Source organism: Macrotis lagotis, chromosome 7 (genome assembly GCF_037893015.1).
Source record: "Macrotis lagotis isolate mMagLag1 chromosome 7, bilby.v1.9.chrom.fasta, whole genome shotgun sequence".
Taxonomy (NCBI): Eukaryota; Metazoa; Chordata; class Mammalia; order Peramelemorphia; family Peramelidae; genus Macrotis; species Macrotis lagotis.
In genome coordinates, this window is record NC_133664.1 from 109,028,393 (window position 1) to 109,042,506 (window position 14,114).

The 14,114-nt window shown below is 33.1% G+C and overlaps 1 protein-coding gene across 9 annotated transcripts in view; it reads left to right on the forward strand.

The window, feature by feature from the left end:
* The window catches only part of HIPK2 (homeodomain interacting protein kinase 2), a 240,281-nt gene that overhangs the window by 59,112 nt on the left and 167,055 nt on the right, over window positions 1-14,114 (forward strand). The window contains exon 1 of one of the 9 annotated variants that reach the window (XM_074193566.1): window positions 9,950-13,978. The exons of the other annotated variants lie outside the window; for them this stretch is intronic. The gene's annotated coding sequence lies outside the window, so the exon portion shown is untranslated. Of the gene's footprint in view, window positions 1-9,949; window positions 13,979-14,114 lie in introns of those variants that run through there. 9 annotated transcript variants of the gene reach the window in all.

Here is a 14,114-nt window from a genome sequence, read left to right on the forward strand (position 1 = left end):
TGTGTTCCCCAGTGGGATCATGGCTTGTCAAGCTCTGCTAGCTTTCTTATAACTAATCTTCTGTTGCCAGGAACTTCTTTCATCTCTGATAGTATTTTCTTTTCTTGTGTTGGGTCTTCAGGAATAGTGTGTCCAAGTGACTTGGCTGTTCCACCAAGTATACTCAACTAATGGAATGATAATGAGCTAAGGTGGTGTAGCTATGCCCCATCTCTTATATTCCATTCAGTTTTTGCACTCAAATTTGAGTAGTGCTTATGGAATCAAGGAAAAATAACTTTTAAAATGAAATTTACATGATAAAGAACTAATGCTATCCGTCTCTAAAGTATCCTGAAGTTCCCTTTATCATCTCTATAGATCCTTTCATCTCCTTATAATTCTCTAGTATGTCTACTTTTTGTTAAGTACCTGCATCAAGATGAATAAGACATTTTTTTAAAAATACAGTCTTGTATTAAATAAAGCTAAAAATGGGGAAACCTCCTTTATAGTGGGTTATTATTATTGTTGTTGTTAATTATAAAGTATAAACTAGTATATTGTTAAAAATGGAACCTCAAAACTCGCTTGAGGTTCTCATTAGCATTCTCATTTTTCTGTTTTTCATTTGTAGATCTATAGCATTTCAGCATTTTAGGATCATCAAATCATAAGCTTTAGATCTAGAAGGGTCTTAGAGATCATCTAATATTTTTCAGATGAGGAAACTGCAGTCCAAAGAGGTTAAGTGATGTATGCAGGTAATGAAGGGAAGACCTTGATTCTAATCTAGGTACACTGAATCCAAATCTAGTGTTCTTTCAACTATAATAAAGGATTATTTATAAAGTCTCTGTGTCTCTCCTCAGCTCATTGTACTGAACATTTTGGGGAGATCCAGAACAAGAAGATATAGTTCCTATCTCATGGAGCTCAAAGTGCCCTTGGTGGATTAACTTTGGATCTTTTTTTTCAATCTCTTCTCCCTTTTATAACATGAGAGATATTCTGCATTCTAAGTCAGCTGACATACATTTTAACCTTTGTAACCCATTTAGAGTTTGGGAGGGGCAACCTAAATCACAAAAATGACATTTGGTTTATACAAATAAGTAAATATCAAGTTCTTAGAGAAGGATATTGCCTAAAGCTGTATGTCAGCAGCATCAGTAGAGAAGGGAACCTGACTTAGAAGTATTAAAATGAATTAATAGGTAGCTCCCTTATATGTGTGAATAAGACAACCATCAGCACTGTTGAGTAATACTTTTGGGACTGTTGATAAGATTGACTCAGAAATAGAAAAGATCCTTTCAATAGCTCAGAGAAGAGACTCTATTTTGGCTCAATTTAGAAAGGAACATTGACCACAAATTAAACTTCTCTAAGACACCCATATACCGATTGTAAGGCCTCATCAAAAATAAAGTTCATTTATTGCTCTGTTGAAAGCATGCATAATTTTTCTTGCCTTTTCTCTTTTCTTTGATTTCATTCCTTTTTTCTTTGCTTTCTGTACTTTGCTTTCCTATCTTTTTTTCTTGTTTTTTTTTTATTCTCTATATTTTAGAGAACTATATTCATGTTGTCATTCCTCAAATACTCTGATTCTGAAGTTTGTCAGGATGTCAGGCAGATGTAACTTAGAAGTATTGTAATGAGGGAATAATTTGGAGCAAAGAATCAAAGAGGCAATAGGGTTAAAGTCAATGTGGTAAACAAGTATTGATTCTAGAAATCAAGTGAGATGCATAAATTAGTGTGTGTCAAGAGGGAGATAAAATGACTCCTATATTTGACTAAAGGTCTCTGGAGAAAACAGGAACAGCAAAAAAAAAAAACCACATTCTTTTCCATTTGTATCTTAGTCTTCAATGTGTCAGCACACAAACTTGTATATAAAAGGATTTTTTTTTGTAGTTGAAGAATGTAATTTATGATAAAAATCTTCAAAATACATAAACATGAGTATAAGATGCAGCAAACAGGTGTTCCATTGAGACTTGAACACAGATGGACAAATTGTGTACTAGCCTCAAAGTAGAATAGTCTTGATGAAACAATGCAGCAAAAGATGAAGATTGAGAAAGAGCAGGTTTGGGTAAACTGCTTCTCAGAGCAGCATGTGACTTTAACCATTAAAGTACATTTTCTAGGGCTGGTTCAGATACTTTTCTTAGCAAATTTGTTGTTAGAAAGGCAGATTCTGATGAGTTTAACAGTTTTTGCAAAAAAAAAATAGGGTGGAGTTTTCCTTTTTATCCAAAATTTTCCTATGAGTGCTGAGGCAATTTCTGCTGCCTTCCAGTAGAAAGATTAACAGTGAGTACAGGTAGTCAGTATAATGCTCATTCTAGAACTTGTTCCAATATGTATCTTCTTTTGTCATAAATACCATACTCTATCTTAAGGAGATTCTAATAGAAATTCCCTAGTCTAAGTAAGAAAATAGAATTTGATACATTTTTCAGTTTACAAATGTGTTTCAGGATAGGATCTCAGAGTTGAAAGTAACCTCAAAAGTAATCTTTATAAGAGTCCCCTCTACATCCTGTCTGATAAATGTCACCCAGCCTGTGCTTGAAGACATCCAGTAAATGGGAACTTACTCCATCCTGAGGAAACTCATTTCCACTCTTGGAGAGTTCTTAAAATTAGGAAGCTCTTCCTTTCATCAAGCCTAAATTTTCCTCTTTGTAACTTCCAGTCATTGTTCCTAGTTCTGTCTATGGGGATCAAGCAGTATAAATTGAATCTCTTTTCTTAAATACAATTATTAAGTTCCTCCTAAATTTTCACTTTGCCGGACTAAAATATTCCCAGTTAATTCAAGTAATCCTCATAATGGCATAATCTTGAAACTCTTTATCCTTCTGGTAGTTCTCTTGTGGACACTCTCCTGCTTTATCAATGTTCTTTATAAAATATAGTGTTTAGAACTGAACAAGTAAGTAATCTATGTCTGATATATGACCAGGACATAGTACAACGGAACTATCTCTTCCCTTTTCTTGGATACTATGCCTCTCCTAATATGTGAAAATTGCATTATCATTTTTGACTACTATATTACACATTTGAGCTGTTGGTGCAGTCCATTAAAACCCCAACTCCTGTCCCATATTTACTTTTGAACTTGATTTTGTAAATTCAGTTTAAGACTTTACAGTTATCCCTATTAAATTCTGTATTAATAAATTTGATATATTGCTATAACCATCAAAGATCTTTTGGATCTTGATTGTCATCATGTATTAATTAATCCTTTTATTTTAATGTCATTAGCATATTAAATAATCTTATCATCTATGACTATGCAAGTCTATGATACAAGTGTTAAACCACACAAGACCATAAACAATTTGGGGAATACTCTATTACAGACCTCTTTCCAAATTGATATAGATCCTTAAATCCTTTTTGGATTGCACTCTCTAGCCAGTTTTGAATTTGCTGTAACTATTTCTACAATATTTGCATTAGGGACTTTGTTAAATACTTTGTTAAAATCTAAACATTGCCTTGTTCTGCCAATAACTTTTTAAAAAAGAAAATGAAGGCAATCTGGCATGACCTAATTATGGATGAATTATGTTGCCTCTTTGTGATGATTTCTGTTTTTGATGTTCACTAACCACTCCAAGTCTAGGATTTTACCAGGAATTTTGTCAAGCTCATTGACCTATAGTTTTTAGACTCCGTTCTTTTTCTTTTTGAAAATCAGGACAAAATTTTTACCTCTCTAATCTTGCAATAATAATGACAACAGAAGTTTATATAGCACTTGGGAGTTTGCAAAGTACTTGAAAATCACTCCAACCCTGTGAGATAATTTCTAAAAGTTTTATCCCTGTTTTTACAGATGAGGAAATTAGGCTAAAAGAAGTAAAATGTATGATCATATATCTGGTAAGCATCAAAAGCAGAATTTGAACCTGGATCTTTTTTTAAATGTTATTTTATTCTTTCAATTACATGAAAAGATAGTTTTCATCATGTTTTTGTAAGCTTTTGAGTTCATCATTTTTCCTACCTGCCTCCTTTCCCTCTCTGCTCCCCATAACAGTGAGTAATCTGATATAGGTTTATATATGTATAATCATGTTTAACATATTTACATATTAGTCTTATCATGAAAGAATAAGAACTAAAGGAGAAAAAACATAAAACAAGTTTTATGCCTTCAGACTCCATAGTTCTTTCTTTGGATGTGGATGGCATTTTCCATCACAAGTCTTTTAGAATTCTCTTTGCTTATTGATGTGCTAAGAGGAACTAAGTCCATTGTTGTTGATCATCACACAACATTGCTATTAATGTATACGATGTTTGCCTGGTTCTGCTCACTAAACTTAGCATTAGAGGTTTAGGTGTCTCTAGAATGACATATACTAAATTTTCAGATTGAATAATTCAGAGTATGAATAATGTTCAGATTTTCTTTTCATAGAACTTTGCTTTTATTACACCAAGTTTATTTAGAAGAGGGCAAAATTGAAATACTACCAGATCCTTTCTAAGTTGTGTTTTTAAAAAAGGTAGTTAATATTTTAGGCCAAAATTTGGGTATCAGGCAGAATAATGGAAAACTGATCCACCATACATAGTTCTTTACCCTATCTTAGGAGGGCATGAAAACAGAAATTTGTTAATCCTTGCATATTCTGTTAACAACCCAGGATGGATCTGTTTGTCACTTGCTCCTGAGAAGCACTGTAGTTTCATTTAGAAACAAAACAGTCACATTGCTTTCAGTTGTTTGCTCTCTTTAGAGCTTGTTTAAATTAACTTTCATATACCTTCATGATCTTTAGGGTGTTTTAGGGCAAAGCAGAGAATGTCATGTTTTTAGGAAGGAAAAATGAAAAACGAAAACTTTTTTTGGAATGCAGACATGTGTTAACTGACTGTTTTGTGCCAAGCACTGTTGTGGGTGTTGAAATCAGAGACAAAATGAAACAAGCCCCATCATCAAATGGTTTCCATTCTGTTTGAAGGAAACATAGAAAATAAATATAAAATATAGACAAATAAATGCCAAAGGATGGTCAATCTTCCCACTTGAAATTGTCTTGGAAAGGGGTCACTACTCTTTTTAATTAAAAAAATTTATTCCCACCCTTCCTCCCCACCCCATGCTAGAGAAGACCACAATTTTACAGAGAAGTATAAATGAATATAAAACTCTATTATGCATTCTTCTGCTTATCAGTTCTTTCTCTGGAGGTAGAGAGCTTCTTCACTCATATGTCCTTTATAGCTGATACATGTATTTAGAGTATTCAGAAATATTGGTAGTTTATAATAATTCTTTGAACAATATTGCTGTTGCTATTTACAACATTCTCTTCCTTCACTTAAAAACAAACAAACAGGAAAAGGAGATTATTATCCTGGATGCAAAATATTTATTTAAGATGAAATCTTCAGAGTTCAAGTAAAATGAAATAAAGTTATCTCCCAGTGAGAATGCACTTTTTTCTGCTTTTTCAAATCATTGGGGAAAACAGGGCAATCAAAGGCCTATTCCTGACCAAGTTTGATAAGTACTTTTCTGTTTTTGTCTTCCTGGATGAAACCACCTGTTTACTCTCTCCTTATTTCTCTGACTCCTTGTCTTTTTGAGTTCTGTCTCATAATTTTTGATAACTGTATTTCCTTTGCTTCCTTTTCTTTCTGCAGCTAAGCTTTAAGATCTGGTCCAATCATTTCTGTAGTACTTTTTATTTTTGTTCTCACCTGAAAAATACTTGAATCCTCGGGACTCCAACTTTCATCTCTATGCTGGATTTAGATTTCTGGCATTAACCTCTCATCTACTCTCCAGCCAATATTTCTATATGGTGCCTCCACTTGGTAAGAAGCATTAAATTTAACTAAAATTAAACTTTAAAAAATAGAGCTTCTTCTCTTAAAGTAGTTACCCTCCTCCTATCTCCATTGGCAACACCAGAATGTTACCTTGTAGTTATCTTTAATTCCTTTTTTTCTTTCCCTCCTGTCATCTGGTATTCCATTAAGTTGTGCAGACATTTAAATATTAGATCATTCTGTTTCTCTTCACCATGTTTGAATCATTGCAGTACTTACTACCTTGTCAGACAATATCTATAGCCATAAAATCTTTGGCCTTTCCAATTAATATTTTATGGATCTATTTCCCCACCTTTTCCCCATTAACTTTCATTCATATTTCCAAAATATTTCTGACTTCATTTCTAATTGATTTTCTGTGGGTTTTCAAATGGTTCCTGACATTAGCTTTTAAGTTTCTCTACCAATCACCCTTCTCTATTTAATCACTCTAGTTGTCTACTAGTCATCTAATCTGTTGCTACATTTTGTACATCTTTTTCCTTTCAAGAGTATTAGGTATCCAACTCTTCTCAGTTCAGTTCAATAAGTGTCATTAAGCACCTGTAGTGAGTGGGTAGTGCTTTCCTTATCTCCTTCCTAGGCTTCTAGAATAATCTCTTGTAAGGATTCCTTCTTTGTCGAAAGATGTGGTGAAAGGCTGCAAGAGAATGTTCAAAATACTGGCTTTGTAGTTTAAAAAAATGTTCTAATTCACTCTAGAATAGAGAAATGCAAATTAAAACAATTCTGAGGTACTACCTCACATCTATCAGATTGGTTAGCAGAACAGCAAAGAAAAATGCCAAATGTTGAAGGGGATGTAGGGAAAATGGAACATTAATGCCCTGTTGGTGGAATTGTGAACTGATTCAGCCCTTCTGTAGAACAATTTGGAACTATGCCCAAAAGGCTATAAAACCATTGATTCCCTTTGATCTATTACTAGGTCTGTATTCCAAAAAAAACTGAAAAACAAAAAAGAAAAGGAAAAGGACCTATACATACAAGGGTGTTTATAGCTGATCATTTCTGATGGCAAGGATGCCCATAGATTAGGAAATGTCTAAACAAATTGTGGTATGTGATTATGATGGAACGTTATTTTGCTTTAAGAAGTGATGTGTAGCTTGCTCTCAGAAATATCTTCATAGACTTACATGAGCTGATACACAATGCACTGTATAAAAAGTAACAACAATGTTGTAGGATGATCAACTGTGAATGACTTAGCTTTTCTCAGTAATACTGTAACCCAAGACAACTCCAAAGGTCTTATGATGAAGGATGCTATCCGACCCCAGAAAAAGAGTGGATGGTGTCTGAATACTAACTGAAGCATTCTTTTTTCTTTTATATTTCTTGATGGTTCTTTTTTGGGGGGAGGTGTCTGTTTTCTTCTAAAATATGGTTATTATGGAAATATTTTATAAAACAATTTATAACCTATATCAGATTACTTGCTTTCTCAATGATGGAGATGGGGAGGGAAGAAGGGAGAGAATTTGGTACTCAAAAGTTTTAAACATGAATGGTTAAAATTGTTTTTACTTGTAACTGGGGAAAAATAAAAGAAACCTAAATAAATAAATTTAAAAAAAACCAAACATTGGCTTTGGTATCAGAGGTTGGTTTCTTGGATTGAATGATTTATGTGACCTTGAACAAGTTATTCCCACTGGGCCTCAGGGTCCTCATCTGTCAAGTGAGGGATTAGAAGGATCAAATGATTTATAAATTCCATTCACCTCTAAATTCTATTATCTTCTTTAATTCTTGTTGCTCTACTAGAATAATTTTCTAGTACCGTTATGAAAATCCATTATTGTACTGTATGTTCCTATACTCTTGTCTTCTTGTCTGTTACCATTGTGCCTGCCTCTGCCCCACTTCTAATTTGTTACTTCTAATATATTGTAAGCAGAAAAAAATCAGATAACTAAATGAATTAAGAATTATAACAAAGTCAGTGAAGCTGAATATGAGGGCCCAAGAATTAAAATACATGACTTTAGTTAAAAGGATTTTATTTTGGCTTTTCCAAATATCCATATCTTTAGATAGAATGGGGCATATGACCATTGAGAATTAATGTTATCTTAAGATTGACTTCTGCATTAGCTAAGTATTACTCTGTTTTACTTACATACATACATATCCAAATATAGGCTGGAGATTTGTTTTTAATAAGTAATTCATTATGAATTTAATTTTAAAGAATTGCTCAGGATCTTAGCAATCAATTAAATTTGCATTAAAACTTAAACTTTCTAAACTGGTCTTCATCATATAGATAGCTCTGACAACTTACCATTTATTTCCCTTTTCAGTTTTTTTCCCATTGTTTGTTCAGTTCCTACTGTATTCACCTGATTTCCTTTTATATGGTACGAGTCAATGTATATAATAATCTTCTAATGGGCAGCTGGATGGTGCAGTGGATATACCCCTGGCCTTGGATTCAGGATAGGAGTTCAAATCCAGACTCAGACACTTGACTCTTTTTTTTTTTAGGTTTTTGCAGGGTAAATGGGGTTAAGTGGCTTGCCCAAGGCCACACAGCTAGGTAATTATTAAGTGTCTGAGACCGGATTTGAACCCAGGTACCCCTGACTCCAGGGCCAGTGCTTTATCTACTATGCCATCTAGCCGCCCCAAAGCACTTGACTCTTACTAGCTGTGTGACCTTGAGCAAGTCACATAATCCTGATTGCCTCCCATCCAAGACAATCTCTAGTTGTTTCTGATTCACTGGACCTAGATGGCCCTGGAGGAGAAAGTGAGGGTGGTGACTTAGCACAGCCCCCACCCTCACTCAAATCCAATTCATGTGCCTATATCATGGCATCACCTTCCTGATATTATGATCTTCTTGGAAAATGAAGGACAAAACATTATGATGATGCTGATGATGACCTTCTAATTCTAATTTTCATTTCACATAATTTTGTATAATTTTTCTATAATTAATTTTTCTTTAATTATATGCTTTTTATTAAAAATATAAGCTCATAGATTTTGATCTGGAAGAAGTTGCCTCATTTTATAAATGAGATAGGCTTCTGCCTGAAGCTTGAAGAAATTCACTTACTTGCCCAAACTATTGTTTGTTGCAAAATCAGGTTTAAATACCAAACTCTGTACCTCAACATTCATTGCTCTTTCCACTGTTCTATAGTGTCTATTAAACATCCAAACAACCAAATTTGCTTTGCAACGGTTTACTTCCAAATAAATTAATTCTTGCATTAATTCTAGTCTAACTTTTCACATGGGCTCTCTAAGTATATTGGATGTATTTTTCATTTATTCCCTTTTCCTTTTCTTTTCATGCCATTGTATCCCATATAGGTGCTCCTGTTCTGGTGCTGTTTTTCTTGTTTGTTTTTTACTTTGCAATATTTTATCACGATCCACATTTCTTTTTTCTCACACTTTTAGATGCCTCTTGTAATATAGTACTCCACTACATTAGTATACCATAATTTATTTTATCATTTCCCTTCTGTTAGACATTTAAGTGGCTTCTATTTTTATACCTTTAGAAAAAATGTTATACAAATCTTTGAGGCTTTCCCCCCCTTCTTTTTGTTAAAATTCTCAGTGTATGTTCTCAAAGATGGAATTGTAGAGTCAAAGAGTATGAGTGTTTTGGTAACTTTTCCTATGTACGGCTAAGTTGTTAGAAAAAGGTTCTCTAATCTAATACTAAGCTTATCATGTTTATCTTTGTCAATTTGGTAGGTATGAGTTGGTACCAGAATACTGTCCTAAATTATATCTCTCGGCTTATTCATGAGTTTAATCATTTATTCAAGAGTTTATTAAAAAATCTGTTTTTTCTCTTTTGAAAACTTGTCCATATAGCCATTAGAGACTATAACTTTCTTATATATTTTAGATGTCATTTTAAAAGTAAATATTTTCCTGTTATTTTCCTTTTATTTGTTATACTGTTTTGTTATACAGAAATTATTTTACTTTAATTTAATCAAGTACATTTATTTTTCCCCCTACTATTTTTTCATTTTTGTTAAACAGAAACAAAGTCATCTCCTTTCTATTCTGAGACAAATTTAATTTTTTTTAAAGATCAACAGATCCTTACTTTTCTAACATTTCTTTATATATTTATATAAAACATATTATAAATTTATAATATATATTTATAAAATATATATAACAAATTATAAAAATTATAAAGCACATGGAAACTGCATTTTTAAAATTAAAGAGGCTGGTATAGCAGAAATAGTACCTTCCCAAACTGTATAACCTTGGCAAGTCATTAAATCTCTGTTTCTCATTTGACTAATCTGTAAAATGAGGGCATTGGCATAGGTGACCATCAAGATTCCTTCCCCACTCTAAATCTGTGATCTGTGATTAATGTGTCATGTTATGCTTCACAGCACATATTCTCATTAATAGCAGAAATGAATTTCCTCCAATAAATTTACCTCTCTTGGGTTCCCAAATATTTTTTAATTTGACAAAGAAAGTATGTAAGACAGATTTCAATAAATTATAAGCTTAGCAGCCCATTGCAGCATGGTATTCATGATCTGTTTATATTTGATCATATGATAGGCATCTGCTCTATATAATGTGTCACATGCCAATCAAAAGAAATATTTGAGAATTTGATGTTATGATTTCTCTACTTCTCATGAACATTGGTAATGTTCTTCCTCTTATACTTTTTTTTTAAATCATCTTTTCCTTGCCTCTTATCTTCCTCATTGGGGGAAAAAACCACTCAAAGACCTAAAACTGTTATAACAAACATATAGTCAAGCAAAAAAAAAAAAACTATTTGTTTTAAATGTATGTTTCAGAAGCAGCTAGATCACTCAGTGGATAAAGCACCAGCCCTGGACTCAGGAGGACCTGAGTTCAAATTTGACCTTTGGACACTTAATAATTACCTAGCTGTGTGACCTTGGGCAAGTCACTTAACCCCATTGCCTTGCAAAAAAAAAAACAAAAAAAAGTATGCTTACTTTTCATTGAGTCCGCTACCTCCCTGTTTGGAGGTGGGTAGCATTCCTTATCATCAGTCTTCTAGAATTGTGATTAGTCATTGCATTGATTAAAGTTCTCAGATCTTTCAAAATTGTTTACCTTACAATACTGTTATTACTGTATAAATTGTTCTCTTGTTCTGTAAGAGTTCATACAAGTCTTCCTCCACTGCTCTGAAACTAGCCCCTTCTATCAGTCAGTCAGTCAATAAGTGTTTATTAAGTGACTATGTGACTGTTAGTTTTTGTGCTAAATGCTGAGGAATACAACTGTTAGAAGAAAGACAGCCCCTGCCCTCAAGGAGAGAAGAAAAAATATAAAAGAAAATTGAAAAATGGAACAAAGGTACATGATGGGAAGTAAGGCTTGGTAGTCCAGAGGGTACTGGGGAGGAAATGAAATAGGGCTTGCCTTGGTGACATCTTTAAGTGGAGCTTCTGGAAGAAGCAATTCAATCCTTTGCCATTTCAAATAGTTTTGTCTAAGAATTATTTTCCTTTTTTCTTTTGATCCCTTTTCAGCAGTTTTTTCCATCCTTGTAAAATGCATAGGCATGAAGTGAAATCCCAGAGAGTTTCTTTAATTTCTAATTGTCTAATTATGGAGCATTTTTTCATATATCTATTGATAACTTGGATTTCTAATCCTTTGAAAACTGCCTGTTCATATCTTTGATCATTTATCAAATGGTAAATGGATTGTATTATAAATTTGAATTAGTTCCTTTATATATCTTGGAAATGAGACCTTTATCAGAGAAATATGCTGCAAAGAATTTTTTCCACTGTTAACAGCTACCCTTCTAATCTTAAATGTCTTCAGTGTACATACTTTTAAAAACCAATTTTTTCAATTAATGAAAATCCATCTTCTATTTATCCCAGTTCCCCTCCTCCCATTGAAAAAGAAACCCATAATAGATATGCATAGTTAAGACAAATAATTTCTGCACTGGTCATATTCAATCATAATCCTGAATTTGTCATCTCTCTTTGAGAAGGTGGATGACATGTTTCATCAACGAGTCTTCCCGAATTGTGTTAGTGAGTTGATTAAAAGTTGCCCATACTCTATAAAAAGAGTGTAGTAGGAGAGAAATGTACTCAGCACCAATGCTTTAGGTTTAATGCATGTATGGAACAAAAATGTAGGACAAAACATTATTGGTGACTTGCATTGTCTCAATACTACAAGCCAAAAAGCATCTATTTTAAAATGATCTCTTCGCAAAATTGTTGTATACTTTTAAAAAGTAAAAAATAAAGATTAAAACAGATGTTATATTTAATGATTAGTATAATGACTGTTATTACATAGAGGTCAGATTGGGTGAGGTGCCTTTAAGCTTTTTCTGGACTACCAAAATAACATTTTGCTTCTGAGAAGCTTGTCAGATCAGATGTAGATCAAAATATGGAGGAAGAAGGCAAAACAATTCAAAGGAATGACTTGGATGGTCCTAACTGTTAATAAATAGTTAATAATAGTTATTAAAATAGTTATTAAAATTATTAAATAGTTATTAAAAATAGTTAATAAATCTATATGTTATGAAAAATAAATTATATGAAACTCAAGTTTTTAATCTTAACAAAAAGGAGACAGTTAAATGGAGTGAAATACCAATTATCTGACAAAGTGATCCTCAATTGGAAAAAAGAATCTTACAATTTTATGAAGATTCAAGGGGAAATGCATGTACCTTTTTTTTTTTATATCAAAGAACCCTCAGTGGATACTGCCAGCAAAGCAGAATAGCAAAACAGCAAATGGTAGCAAAGACATTTTACATTGTTAGAAGTTCTGACCCAGGTGTAGAACTTTTTTTATACCTGAAGTAGCCTCTGAAGAGTTAAAAATGAAAGTTGCCTTAAAAGAGAAGAATGAATACCAAAGTTACTTTAAATAATACTTTAATATAATCAAAATTTAGTGGAAGAAAGCATTTGATTTGTACCTTGTGTGTGATTTCTTTAAATTTTGCTCCAAAATATCTATAAATAGAAATTAAATACTAATAATTTTTTGTTATTTTAAGTTATATGTTACATTTTAGTAAAAACTTAGATTATATACTTTGATATGTAAGTATGGAAAATATAACATGTTAATTCATTCAGCTAAGCCCAGGGATTTCAGCTAGTAATTCTCAGTCTGTTAGGAAATCATTTTGAAAAACTGTTTTAAAACCATTCTATTTTCAAAATATATTTTAAATTAACAGAAAGGGAGGAAGAAGAGGTTTCCCCTTTAAGAACGTCTAGAAAGCAGTAATTTTGAAACTGTTATTTTAAGAAGGCATCATAAAGTTTATATTTTCATTCCAAGAAAGTGTGATTTGATTGGTGTAAATTCATCCAGCAATACAGATTATACTCCTGCATACTTAGTTGACTGTTTCCTCAGTTGCTATAGTCAAAAAAAACTAAAACAAAACCAAAAAGTTATTGTCTGAGGGTCAGCCTTTTTGTGACAAACCTAAATGTAGCTAGGTTGATCCACTTATAATAGAGCCATCATGGGTGTCCATATTTAAAGCATTTCTCTTTTGGTAGGATCTGCTAGAGCTCATGCCCTGTTGCCATAGTCTCAAAGAACCTAAGACCACCTCCATGTAATGGGACTGAGGAAATGCAGAATTTAGTTAAATTCTTTCATTGTGAATCAGCTATTCATTGGAAAGGAGGAAGGCTCCTGGAGGAATAAGAAATAGAGAGAGACCACAGGGAGTCTCCTGTACTGGTAACACAGTCACCCAGGTAACCCAATCCTGATTGGAAGGTGAGGTCATGGGGAGAAACACAGCCTGCATTGGTTCTATGTTCTTTGGGGTCTTTCAGTTCTGACTGTAGAAGGTATAGGAACTGAGAGAAAGAAGCAGTTAGTGGAGAAAACGTGTGCAGCGGGCCAAATTGCTGGATAGGTAATTAGAGAGCATCATCTCAGTTAACACAGCAGGTAGAAAGCTGCAGGAAAGGTAGCTTTGATTCCTTATTCTGATAAGATGAGCAGTTTATGGATGTCTGTGGGCAGGCTCAGGTTGCTAAAGACAGGCCATAGCTAGGACTTTTTGAAAGTTTTAAAGTGTTTCCAGAGAGGTTAAACAGAGAAATCAGAAGTAAGTTAACCCTTTAATGGCTTGACTTTCTATTTATTAACAAAATTTATGTTAAGACATTCTTATATACATAAGGAAATGCCCGTTTTTATTGTTTATTAACTAATTGTTAATGCTATCTATCAACCCTATTAGT